Here is a 13,616-nt window from a genome sequence, read left to right as displayed (position 1 = left end):
ACAAAGAAGAGTACTGGCTTTAAAAACACAAAATTCTCGAGCCAAGTTCGGCCGATGAAGTTCATAAGAACCGATTCATTGCGAAGAAGATCAAAATTACCACAAGAAGACTCGAAACGGAAATGAAAACAACAACTCTTATGCTACAATTGCGTATATATTTCTAAAAATTAAATTTGATATATATACAATTAATTGCGACGATTTATCCACGACGGGCCCGTCTATTTCTATTGGCTCTGTTGCTTCTTTGTGCACGTTGCCTACTCCTGCGTAGCCTTCTGCGCATAGCGCGACGTTGCTTTCTGAGCCGTTTCTTTGCGAGACGCTTCTGCCGTCTTAACCTTTTCCGCAAATTCCTTATTCTCCTCCGATAGGCGGCAGCACTTGTACTTGAGCTTGAATTTGTACTCGTTGATGAGCTTGGACTGACCGTGGTTGTAGTAGTTGTAGTGGTGTTGCTTGAAGTATCGGTCGAATTACTGCTGGTGTCGGTAGAGTTGGTGGAGGTGGTGTTATCGGCAGCAAGAATTTGTTGCCACAACACACACGCTACCAGCGCGATTAATAACTTCGGTGTCAAATTCATTTTTTTCAACTGTGACTTTTACACTAATTTGCTGCCTTTATATAGCGAATGCTAACCGAAAAAAATTAATTTTTAATAAAAAAGAATAGTTTGTTTTGACAACAATATTACGCAAATATTTATTGATAACGTCTGTTTACAGTTTTACATTAACAAATGCTTAAGCATATGGTATTCTGTTTTCTTATTTTTCGTTCTCGGGTGTCAAATAAATAGTTATACAAATAGTTACAAACTTCGTAGTGTTATGTCTTCAAATAGTAAAATTGTTAGTATACAGCTCTGACGTCTATTTACATTCATTTTACAACTCTTAAATGGCAACTAACTCTTATCACGTGGTTACTAGTTGTGGCATAATCGAAACGAACTGTCAAAATTCCATAATAATTGTAAACAGATATTGCCGCTACTTTCGTTCTTGACATCACGAAGCAAGCAACACACATCACACGCGCTCGTAACACTGCATACTGGGAATGGTACCAGCCACCTTTCGGTGAAGTCTTATAACTCAGGAACTTGACTCGAAGTATTTCAACCGAATTCAGTACATAACATTGTCCTGACATTATATTTCCCAGATAATTATTTTAAGTTCCATCTGATTCTTTCACGTAATAGCATATAAAAGAAGCTTACATGTTGTATTGTAATAAAACTTGGCACAAATAGTTCCTTCAAGATATGCCACCTACCGCATACAAATAGTGGAAGATCATAACGTATCAAGTGCGCAGATACCGCATATGAAGAGTGAGTGCCGTTGGCTGACTTCTCACAGAAAATAGTGATCAATATGTGAGCTGTAACAATGAAACTTTGACAACGTCTTCTAATGGTTATCATGTGTCGTGCCGCCAAAACTGGTTAAAATTGGGTCAATACTACCTTAAGACCCTATATACCTATTCTAAATCTTTTTAAAATTCCAGTTTGACCTTATACTATTGTATCGACTAATATGTGATTTACCTTTGTGAAACTCAGCGAGCGCTTTTTTCGAATAAACAGTGTATCATTATAACTAAAATGGAAAAAAATCGATCAATACTACTCGTAGTGCCCACAAGAAATTTAAACTTCCTGTTGGCTTTGTACCGCATATGTATGTATATCAGTCCGTGTGTAAAATATCTTAACAAAATTAAGTGAACGCATAAAACTATATTTTAATGCCGAAAATGTGTGAAGTCAGCTCACGAATCGCTCCAGCTGCCGTATACTAACCGGTGATCCAAGTAGAAGCACTTTTTTCAATGAGATGTTGCACCATCTGAGACCTAGTTGCGACCAACATTTGAAAGAGATAGTCTACAAAAAATAAATGCCAAAGCATGTTATTTCTTACGATAATAAACATTCCCATTAAATTTAAGTTTATGTGTTTTATCTTTAAAAAAAAGTAGTAGCCTCGAAATGCATCACCCTTTACATATTATATATTTTTTTCGCTATTTTAACAGTGTCTAAAACGAATATATCGGTCAAAATGTGAGTATTGTCTATATTTAAGGCAATTATTGCAGACCTTTTCTTGTCGTGAATATATCCAATATAGTGTTTTCCGACTTTCCGCCTGACTTTTAAACCCTTTTGTCAGTCAATGGTGTGTGCAATATCAATGAAATTAAATTCTCTTGCGAATTGTGTGATTTAAAGCTGAATTTAAAAAGAATTGGTCTGTTCTTAACATCATATTTCTATCCTGAATTCCTATCCTCTGTTTGTCGTTTTCCACATAACTCATTATATTCAATTTGGCCTCTTTGGTTGAGTTTTAATCATATATATCTCATTTCAAAATCTTGTTAGGAATCGTTTGTATTTGTGAAGGGTATTATAGTTTCGGTGCAACCGAAGGTAATGTGTTTTCATGTTTGTCTTCAAATAAAAGAGGCTCTTTACTTTACGACAAGTTTAAAACTGCTGTTCTCTACTCCATCCATGCAAGGAAGTTAAAGGCGGTACTTATCTGAATCATTTTTCAGTATTCGAAAGATATGTCAGATGTTTTTAATCTATGTTTATTTTTTTAATACTGTAAGTACCACAGTTTTTAAATATGTATATAGTTTCTTAAGGAGGAAAGGCAAATGCTACTTTTAAAAACTAAAATTTTAATCGTGTTTTTCTTTAAGAATATTCTGGCCATAATTTATTTGGAAAGTGACCACGCTTCTCTTAGTTTGGACTACAGATTTTACTATTTTTTTCAGAGCTTAGCCGATAAGTTTAGTTTCACGAAAATTTCGTTTTCGTAGCCGAAAATTAGACGATTTTATCAGGAGCCAAGACCTGTCACGTTGGCAGTGTACTTTAAAGTCTTTAGGGAATGGTTTTATGACATTATAAAATCAAAAAATTCAAAACTATTATACTCTGTAGCAACAGCTTGCAAGAGTATAAAATTCTTCGTTCATAGGTATTTCCGGTATTCACAGCTCTCTTCGCTTTCAATATTTTGCTGTGTATTCTGCTTAAACATAATTGGCTAAAGATCAATTTCCTCATTTTCTTAAATGAAATTGAAAATTGAAATTGAATTTTCCTCATTTTCTTAAATGAAATTGAAGATTGAAATTGATCTTTAGCCAATTATGTTTAAGCAGAACCTCTTGGTTTACGTCTCCTTTTTGTCCAGTTGGACAAGTTTGTCACCAATTAAATGAGTGTGTTCTGTATTTTAATGACCAAATTGTTCACGCTTGTTTTAACGAAATTCGCCTTGATCTACAATATCATTTTGAGATATATTCGTGCAGCTTTACTCAACACCGGAACCAACTATATAAGATTCTCTTTCCAACCGCAATAATGTGTTTCAGTAACTTTTTTCTCGGCTTCTTCGTTGATAACTAGTTATTGCCTTAGTAATGTGAGTTTGAAATTAGTGACCTCAGAGAGTGTAAGTACCTAACATTTGGTGCTCCCTAATTTTGGCGTCTTCTCTAAGTTGTCCCTCGAAGCTTGCCTTGGTTGTTAAAAAGTGAATACCAAAGCACAAGGGCTCACACTTCCGCTATTATTAGACGCATTGTGCTCCCAACAGGGTAAATATTCTTAGTTGCAGTATTTTTTTATTATGTGTTGAAATTCTTTTTTCTTTCTTTTTTATTTAGCTGTTACTTTTAACATTAATTAGGAAAGGAGAATTGATCTCTTGAACTTTGCATCTTTAAAAGAAAAGAGAGAAAGAGAGAGAGTTAACGCAATGTTGCTCATGGGCTTCTAAACGAGGTTATTGGAATCTGAGGGTTTAAGAATTCTTAATATTGAAATAGTTTTCACTTTCTAAAAGTGGAAAAATTCAAGTTTCACCAGTCTATGAATAAAAGCGAGGTTACTGGGTCCTCAGATGTTAAGATACCTGAATGTTGAAATAATTTTCGCTCTCTTTTTGGAACTCAAAGTGGGCATATCAGTTTTCAGAAGACTAAGGGTTCTTCTCACTTCTAAGCGAGTTTACTGAGTACTTAGGTATTAACTTTCCTGAATATTGTAATAATTTTCGTTCTCTTTCACGATCTCAGAATGAATAAACCAGAGTATGAGTTTTTTTTCACTACTAAGCGAGGTTACTGGGACCTCAGGTTTTAAGATACCTGAATTTTGAAATGGTCTTCGCTTTCTTTCTGCATCTCAAGGTAGCAAAGTTTGAAAGTCATCGTAAGTTTTTTAGGCGCCGTTTAACGTTATCGCTAAATTACTCTCTGAACTCACTTGTTGTCTTCCTACCATTATGCTTCATTTAATACTCTCTCCGAGGCTCCACTGTACACAAATACAGATTTTCGAAAAGTAGGTGTCAGTGCTAAAATGCTTAAAATGCATTGCGTGTCGGCTGTTTAGAAAAATGCAAATGCAACAACAAGTACACACTACAACAAAACACACCATATAATCAGCAAGCTAATGCGTCAATTGTTTGTTGCCACCACACGCATACATATTTACATTGGCGTAGAAGATTTGCAAATAAGACACAGTTTGGCTGTGGTGTTTTCGGCTCTATGCGCACTTTCTTTCTGACAGCCAGCAACAACAACAACAAGGTGTGCACCTCACGCCACGCCGTTCTGTGCGCGCCGTCTCCTTAAACATCTGCCAGTGTTGATGATTTCACTGCCGTCTTCGCCAGAGCTGCGCTTTCTTTTAGTGCGCAGTTGTGTGGCAGCAACAAAAGTACGCAAAGCAATAACAACAACAGCAACAATACACATTTGACCTCGACCGTCGCTACTTAATGATGACTTTGTGTGCATTTTAAGCAGTTTTGTTGTTGTTTGTGTTGACATTGATATGCCTTGTCCGTTGCTGACATGGGCGTGTTGTCGGTCGCACTGCAAATTGCACTTTCATACGGCTGAGATATGTGAATGAGTCTTTTCAACGCACACTGACAGTGATTGATAACTGTAAATGAGCAGTAACTGCGCTTGGCTTTTGCTTTTGTTGTTATTTCCTTAAAATTTTTATATTTCATTTTAATATTTTGTTAATTGAGTGTCTCTATATAAAACTGTTTGGCATAATCACAAATAAAGCTGTCTTCGAATCTTAACTTTGGACTCCATGTACCTAAGATCCAACCTGGGCTTAAGGTGGAAATTTTCTTCTTTTTTTGTTTTCTTAAATCGTTGAAAATTACGCTTTACTATGATCACGATCTTGGTTTCCTTTGATAATTTACTTCTTTCTTCGTTTTTCCAGATCGTTGAAAATGTCGATTTAGCTCGGCACAAGAAATATTCTCTTGGTCAGCATGTTCTTCCAGTTTGATTCGAATCTCAGCTGATTGCAAAACTCATTTCGAAGTAGAACTTAGTACTACAAAGTAGAAAATACACCTAAGTGATTGAGTTAACAGCTTCTAAGCTTAAGATGTAGACCAAATAACCTGAGGTACCGATGTAGCTCTCTTCTCGTAATATGTAGATCTCTTGACTGGCAATTCTCTTTTCCCAGTGACTTTTTGTTTTTATTATTTAAATTGTTTCCTAGAATTTTGCTCATTGGTTGGGTTATCTGGTTAAATAAATACCTTCATCAATAATTTCGTCGAGCTTTTTATGCATCTAATGATTGTTTGTAACATCTAGCAGCAATCGAGATAGAGCTCTACTCTGCTCTAACTGTACGAGGTGTGTTCAAAAAGTATCGCGAATTTTGTGTTTTTTCAAAAATTATTTATTTATTCATGAATATCTATTTTGTCCCCTTCAAAGTAATCCCCATGAAATATTATACACTTGTGCCAACGGTTTTTCCAATCTTCGAAGCACTTCAAAAAATCATTTTTTTTATCTTCTTCAGCTCCTCCTTCGGCAAAGACGGCATTTATCTCGTCAAGAGAAGCGTAACGTCGTCCTTTCATGGGCCTCTTCAGTTTAGGGAACAAGAAAAAGTCACAGGGCGCCAGATCTGGAAGAAAACTGTCAGCAAACTGCCGCGATACTTTTTGAACACACCTCGTATTACGGAGCTTTTGGCAAGTCACTATCGATGTGTGTAGCCTGAACTGTGCCGTGATGAAACGCAATGCCTCTTCTATGGGCTAAAGCTGTTTTCTTCCTCGTGATTACTTTATTTCCTTCAGATAGTGCAATTGTCGACAATACTGGCATAAATTATAAGCTTGGCCGTAGAAGAGCAGTTCATAGGAGACGATTCCCTGGCAATCCAACCAGGGCAGAGGTTGGCAAACTTTGACCATGAATCCTGGCTTGGCTATTGTTTGCGGCGGCTGATTATTGTAAATGAAACACATTCCAACAGAGTGGAGCTCTTCTTCTTCCTCCCCGGGCGGGTACTGCGTCGAATACTCTCAGAGCTGGAGTGTTTCCATCCATTCGGACGACATAACCTAGCCAGCTTAGCCAGCTCATCGTTCCATTGACTGTGGCATTTGCCGTTGCCAATGCGCAAAGGACCATAAATCTTCCGCAGAACCTCCCTCGCGAAAATTCGTAACGCCAACTCATCACAGTCCACACATATAGCGGATGATTAAGAATTGTTTTGGCTTTATTCGTCGAGACAGGACTTTACTTCTTAATTTCCTACCAGAAGCACCTATTGCCAAGCTACTTGCGCAATAGAAAATAATCGTTTTTGGCCATACATCTTCCATATACTATAGGATGTATATATATGTATTTAAAAATTATCGGTTTTGGCTAGCCTAATGTGAATTGGCGTTGTATATGAACTTTTACAAATGGTTCCATTCACTCCCATATTCTATAGATTTACATAAAACGATTCTACATACAGTCCGAAATTATTAGACGCACTTTGATTTTTATGCAAATCTCAGTTATTCGTAGTGTTCCATTTTGAATAGTATTACCTATTCTTTTAACCTGTATATATAGTTTACGATTTTAAATGTTAATATCACTTATATTAAATGGAAATATATTTTTTATTAATGGAAAACCAAGTCCTGATCATAAACTTCAGTACTTTGTAGTTCCATTTGAAGACAGCTTGAAGGTGTCATTTTCATTGATCTGGGCAAACAAATGAACACATGAATGATTCCAAAGTGATCACGTTTTTGTTGTGATTTGAAGATATCCCTTTTCATGAGCTCCCACAACAGGGTATATTCGGGACTGTTGTCCAACAAGGAGATATTTTCTTGTTGCAAATAACTTTTAATAGATTTGGCAGTGTGGCAAGGAGCCCCATCTTGCATAAAAATGAATATATATAAATGATCAGACCTGTGGCAGCAGTCGAGTTCTCATATACTTCCTTGTCTGTCTTGTCCGTCATGTCTGTCCTTTCACGACGTACAGTCTGTGCTTGTCTGTGATATATACGAAATCATGATCTTTGTGGGGTGCTTAACAGTCTGAACGTTTTAAATTTTTCACCTTTACGACGACGCACAAATTGAGCTTTGTTGGCTAAGATTTCAAAGGTGCTTTCGTCACTGAAGCAGACCTGTAAAATTCACAAAAAATATTAAAAATAAGGCAATTCTGAATTCTATTTATTAAATATGTATGTATACATATTATTAATAATAAAATTCAGCATAAATTACCGATCTGCAGAAAGCGACATCCTTGTCACGCCACTGTTTAGCCCATTTCAAACGTTTGGCTTTCATTGCAGCTGTTAGTTTGGGTTTTCTCGCTGGTCGGCAGGCCTTAAAACCTAAGTCAACTAATTTTCTGCGAACAGTACGCTCAGAAGCATTTATCTGAGCATCTTCCAACTGCGATTTAATCGATTTGGTGGTAGCAAATCTATTTTCTGTGCAAATTTTCTTAAGACATCTTTCTGACCTTGGGATAAAAATCGGTTTGGTTTTTCTTTTCGGACTCAAATCTTCACATGATTCAACTTTTTTCTTAATACGTCACACACTAGCTTCAGACAGCTTCAATCTTCGTGAAATTTCACGGTTTGAAAACAGTTTTGTATTAATGAGAGCCTTGACTTGGGCTTTTTTGCGTGGTGAAAGGTCCCCCACTTTACCTATCTTAAAAGATAAGAAAACGAAAAAAAAATCACGTTAATAACTTTTCTAAACAAAATAAACACCCGAGAAGTCAAAAGTCACGTTGCAATTACAAAAACGATACTGAAACACATCCACACTGTTAAATCACGAAGTCATGTTCAAACATGAATGCGACTTCTCGCTGTCATAACCCTACCTACCTACTATTGTTTATTATTGTTACGTTTTTTTTTTGAAAATAAGTAAAGAATACTATTAGTCAAAAAGGTTTGGCTATAAAAATTAAGGCTTGTCTCATTATTTTACACTAAAAAGGCTATTAAAATAGATAACTACGAAAAATCAGTGATGCGTCTAATAATTTGGCCAGGGACTGTAGTGTTGTTTAGCGCTGAATATGTATGGAATTGGTTTATACCTTGATTTGAACATCCTTTCTTTAACCCTATGACTTCAGATCTTCTAAATAATTTTCTCCTCATATACCTAGTATACTGAATTGAGCTTGTTCTGTCGCGTTCATATCACTTTGGAACCAAGGTAGTGATCATAGGTACGAAGATTTGAAGAGGAAGGTGTCATTTTCATTGATCTGGGCAAAGAAAGGAAGAGGAAATTGATCAAAGCTGATCACGCTTTTCTCATTTGAAGATATTCGCGAGCTTTTATTTTTGCAAGTTGTGAGAGTGTAAAATATTCGGATACAGTCGAACTTAGCTTTTTCTTACTGTATAATTTAAAAACTGAAAATATACCCCCGGCTTGAATCTTTGAAAAATGCTAGATAATATGATTGGTTGCATTTGAATTTGAGCCTTCCTTAGTTGTTTATTTTGTGTTCTATTTTCTAAGATATACATACTAATAAGATAGTATACTTATAAGATAATTTTTATCTTATCCGGATTTTCAATATTGTTTTTCTTTTCTTATCTTGATGCACTCTCTTGTTCTCTCTTATCTATCTTGTATCTCTCTTGTTATCTTCTAGTTTTAACTTTTATTGATTCTTCTTTTTGCTTTTATCGCATGTCTTATTTTATCTACTTTATTCAGATTTATCTTTTCTTATCTCTCTTTACTCACATATGTGCAAATTTTCTGAAAATATTTGAAGGTCTCCAAAGTAAGTTTAATCATAGACTTTAACAGAGACGCTTTGAAATACTCGTTTTTGCATATTTAGTCGTGTGAAATGTCTCATTGTTGCTACTTGATCTGATATATATTGTATGTTTATGTTTCTTATATATATTTTATTTTATCTCAAAAAATTTTTAAATTTTCCTTTTTGAAAACGCAAATTAAACGAAAATTCATTTCTGCTTATCTTTACAGCATTTTCGGGCCACCAACGCAAAGGAAATATTATATTCGTAAACAGTGAATTAAAACAAAATACTAAACCCATTCAAAGCTTGAAAGAAGCAGCAGCAGATAAATTTCAATATTTTAATTGCTACAAACAACTATTAAAAGGTCGAACAAGGCGTTTAAAAAAGAATAGCATACAAGTGGGCGTCTATTTACAAAATTTCTTTACGAAAAAAACACTAACTAGCTGTACGACACGCTTCAGCAGTAGGCGTAACAACAACAATAACGAAGTAAAGCAGCTTAACGAGCAGATATCAGCTGCGCTACGGAAAACAGGTGGGTGCTAATCTCTTTCATTGACTGCTATTAATTTTGAAGAGACGAAACAGATTTTTTGTTAATGAGTTTAATGATTAATGGCGGGCAATTTGATTTCTTGCTGATTTTGTGACTTTATATGTACAAACATATTTGCATTTGAGACATTAATAGCGGATTATGGATATTTTATTATTATTTTCAAATGTTTTTAATGAAACTTAGTGGCAGTTAAACATGAAAGAACGCTCGCCAGCTTAGCGCTATTAAGCTTTAAGCGTGTGAGCGAATTTTGTATGCAAAGTTAAACTATTAAAGAACAGAATGGAATAATCCGCAATAAAAGTAACTGTTAAATATTAAGAAAAACATATTTAAGCTTTTGTTATAGTTTATTGATTAACTTTTTGGCTTTGACATAACTTGAGAGACCTTAAGAAAGGTCAGTACATGGAAATTGTGTGTCTTTCTTGTGCACATTCTTCAATATTATATAAAAACAAGAAAAAACGTTAACTTCGGCTGCACCAAAGCTAATATACCCTTCACAGGTGCATTTTTTTAGTAACTATGTGTTCAGTTTGTATGGCAGCTATATGCTATAGTAATCCGATCAGAACAATTTTTTCGGAGATTATATTGTTGCCTTGAAAAATAATCTATACCAAATTTCGTAAATATATCTTGACAAATGCAAAAGTTTTCCATACAAGAAAGTTTTTCCGATCGTTCAGTTTGTATGACAGCTATATGTTATAGTTAACCGATCTTAACAATTTCTTCGGAGATTACATTGTAGCCTTAGAAAATAATCTATACCAAATTTCGTGAATATATCTTGTCAAATGCAAAAGTTTTCCATACAAGAACTTTTTTCCGATCGTTCAGTTTGTATGGCAGCTATATGCTATAGTTGACCGATCTAAACAACTTCTTCGGATATTTTTTTGTTGCTTTAGATAATAATCTGTACCAAATTTCGTGAATATATCTTGTCAAATGCAAAAGTTTTCCATACAAGAATTTTTTCCGATCGTTCAGTTTGTATGGCAGCTATATGCTATAGTAAACCGATTTGAACAATTTCTTCGGAGATTACATTGTTGCCCTAGAAAATAACCTGTACCAAATTTTGTGAATATATCTTGTCAAATGCAAAAATTTTCCATACAAGAACTTTTTCCGATCGTTCTGTTTGTATGGCAGCTATATGCTATAGTAAACCGATTTGAACAATTTCTTCGGAGATTACATTGTTGCCCTAGAAAATAATCTGTACCAAATTTCGTGAATATATCTTGTCAAATGCAAAAGTTTTCCATACAAGAACTTTTTCCGATCGTTCTGTTTGTATGGCAGCTATATGCTATAGTCAACCGATTTGAACAATTTCTTCGGAGATTACATTGTAGCTTTAGAAAATAATCTGTACCAAATTTTGTGCATATATCTTGTCAAATGAAAAAGTTTTCCATACAAGCACTTTTTCAGATCGTTCAGTTTGTATGGCAGCTATATGCTATAGTTAACCGATTTGAACAATTTCTTCGGAAATTATATAGTTGCTTTAGAAAATAATCTACATCAAATTTCGTGAATATATCTTGTCAAATGCAAAATTTTCCATACAAGAACTTTTTCAGATCGTTCAGTTTGTATGGCAGCTATATGCTATAGTTAACCGATTTGAACAATTTCTTCGGAGATTACATTGTAGCCTTAGAAAATAATGTTTACCAAATTTCGTGAATATATCTTGTCAAATGCAAAAATTTTCCATACAAGAACTTGATTCCGATGTTCAGTTTGTATGGCAACTATATGTTATAGTGATCCGATATCGGCAGCTCCGACAAATGAGCAGCTTCTTCAAGAAGAGTAAATGACGTTGGCAAAATTTCAAAACGATATCTTGAAAACTGAGGGACTAGTTCGTATATATACAGACAGACGGACAGACAGACAGACATTTACTCAACACATAATTAATTACAACTAGTATGTACAGTGAGAGAGAGAGAGAGAGACATAGTCTAGTAGTACTCGTATATGAAGTTTTATAATCGTCTTTGAACACTTCAGAATCAAGAATGAAAGAATATATATAATTTGCAAAATCTTATCAACCTCAAACTAGGATTTCAAAATAGCTTCAAGTCTACTAATCATATTTTGCCATTTAATCAAATTTGACCCGGATTGACAAAAAAATAAAAAAACGATAACTTCAGTTATATAATATGTCGGTTGTATTTTATATTTTGTGAAAAAGAAGAGAACAAAAACTAATTTTATTTATCGAAAATCGCTTTATTGTTCTTCAAAATATTCTCCAATAACTTTTTTACATTTTTACATGCGTTTGAAGCAATTCTTCATGCCATTTTGACACTCTGATTGAGCTATCTCCAAAACATGCGTATTTTATTACAAAGTTTTACCATCGCCTTCAATGTATGGTAGGCTCCTGGGTCCATAGTAATACAAAAATGCCGATGGTTAATGCAATTTTTTATACATTTGTTATAAGACCCGACTGGGATGGCTTTCAGTGACTCCAGCGACTTTTGGTTTTTTCGGTTTCGACTCAATTCGCTGTACGGTAGTTTGTTGAATTGTTTCGTCATCATATGTGTAAAGCCATGTCTCATCAGCAGTAATGACGCGGTCTTAAGGTTCTCAGCTACATTGTCAAGTATCTCTTTTGCAACCTTTACTCGACGTCCTTTTCACAAGAGAGTCGAGTTGTTTGGTAGGTATCCAGCATTGACATGCTTCATACCCAAGCCCAAACATAGTGCCAACGATTGTGAGAATAGATTTAATGATCTGGATCTTTGTGATCTGTAACTCTTACGACGGAGGGAGAGCACAATACAAGACCCACTCCCAGGGTCAGCACTCAACATTAATTTACGGTCTTAACCCCAACCTAATCATACAAGTAGCCAGCTTTTGGATTGCAGTCGGAAGCAATTTGCCACAGTAAGTTGTTTTGTTCAGAAAGCTCAAAAAGCAAGATTAAGTTGAAAGTCAGAATTATTTCTAAACAAGTTGACTTGCTATATAGAAGTTGGCAAATCAAATAATCATAAACTTTACTGATATACCAAAAATTTAATAGGGTAGAAGATTATGCCCTCACTGCTGTGTTACTAAGTATATTCGATCAAATATATATAAGGTACTTAAAGATCCAACAATCGACTGTTTCTTAGAAAAGATGGAACTTCTATTCTTAAGTTTGCATGGAATAAATGACAGTGGTGACAATTTGCTTGAATAAAGATGAAACCGAACTTGAATTTCGCCGTAATTCGTACACTAACTATAACTTAGCTAGAGAGAGGACTTTACTTTTCAATTGCCTACACAGTCCGAAGTAGCACCTGTTGGCAAGAGCAATCCTGCGTTGGATTTCCAGGCTGACATTGTTGGTGGTGTTAATGCTGGTTCCTAAATAGACGAAATTATCTACAACTTCAACAGTGACGTGAGAGCCAAGTCGCGAGTGCGACGACTGTTTGTTTGATGACAGGAGATATTTCGTTTTGCCCTCGTTCACTGCCAGACCCATTTTCTGTGCTTTCTTGTCCAGCCTGGAGAAAGCAGAACTAACGGCGCGGGTGTTGAGGCCGATGATATCAATGTCATCGGCGTACGCCAGCAGCTGTACACTCTTATAGAAGATGGTACCTTCTCTATTTAGTTCTGCAGCTCGAACTATTTTCTCCAGAAGCAGGTTGAAGAAGTCGCACGCTTGGGAGTCGCCTTGTTTGAAAAATCGTTTGGTATCGAACGGCTCGGAGAGGTCCTTTCCGATCCTGACGGAGCTTTTGGTGTTACTCAACGTCAGTTTACACAGCCGTATTAGTTTTGCGGGGATACCAAATTCAGACATCGCGGCATAAA

At 35.4% G+C, this 13,616-nt stretch overlaps 1 protein-coding gene across 6 annotated transcripts in view; it reads left to right on the top strand.

Annotated features, from left to right (window-relative positions):
• Positions 1 to 13,616, top strand: part of LOC126760481 (guanylate kinase) — a 179,536-nt gene that overhangs the window by 109,415 nt on the left and 56,505 nt on the right. For all 6 annotated transcript variants that reach the window (XM_050476130.1, XM_050476131.1, XM_050476132.1 and 3 more), the window contains exon 4: positions 9,408 to 9,722. The gene's annotated coding sequence lies outside the window, so the exon portion shown is untranslated. The remainder of the gene's footprint in view (positions 1 to 9,407; positions 9,723 to 13,616) is intronic.

Source organism: Bactrocera neohumeralis, chromosome 5 (genome assembly GCF_024586455.1).
Source record: "Bactrocera neohumeralis isolate Rockhampton chromosome 5, APGP_CSIRO_Bneo_wtdbg2-racon-allhic-juicebox.fasta_v2, whole genome shotgun sequence".
In the NCBI taxonomy this organism is placed as follows: domain Eukaryota; kingdom Metazoa; phylum Arthropoda; class Insecta; order Diptera; family Tephritidae; genus Bactrocera; species Bactrocera neohumeralis.
This window is presented reverse-complemented; position numbering and strand designations above follow the sequence as displayed.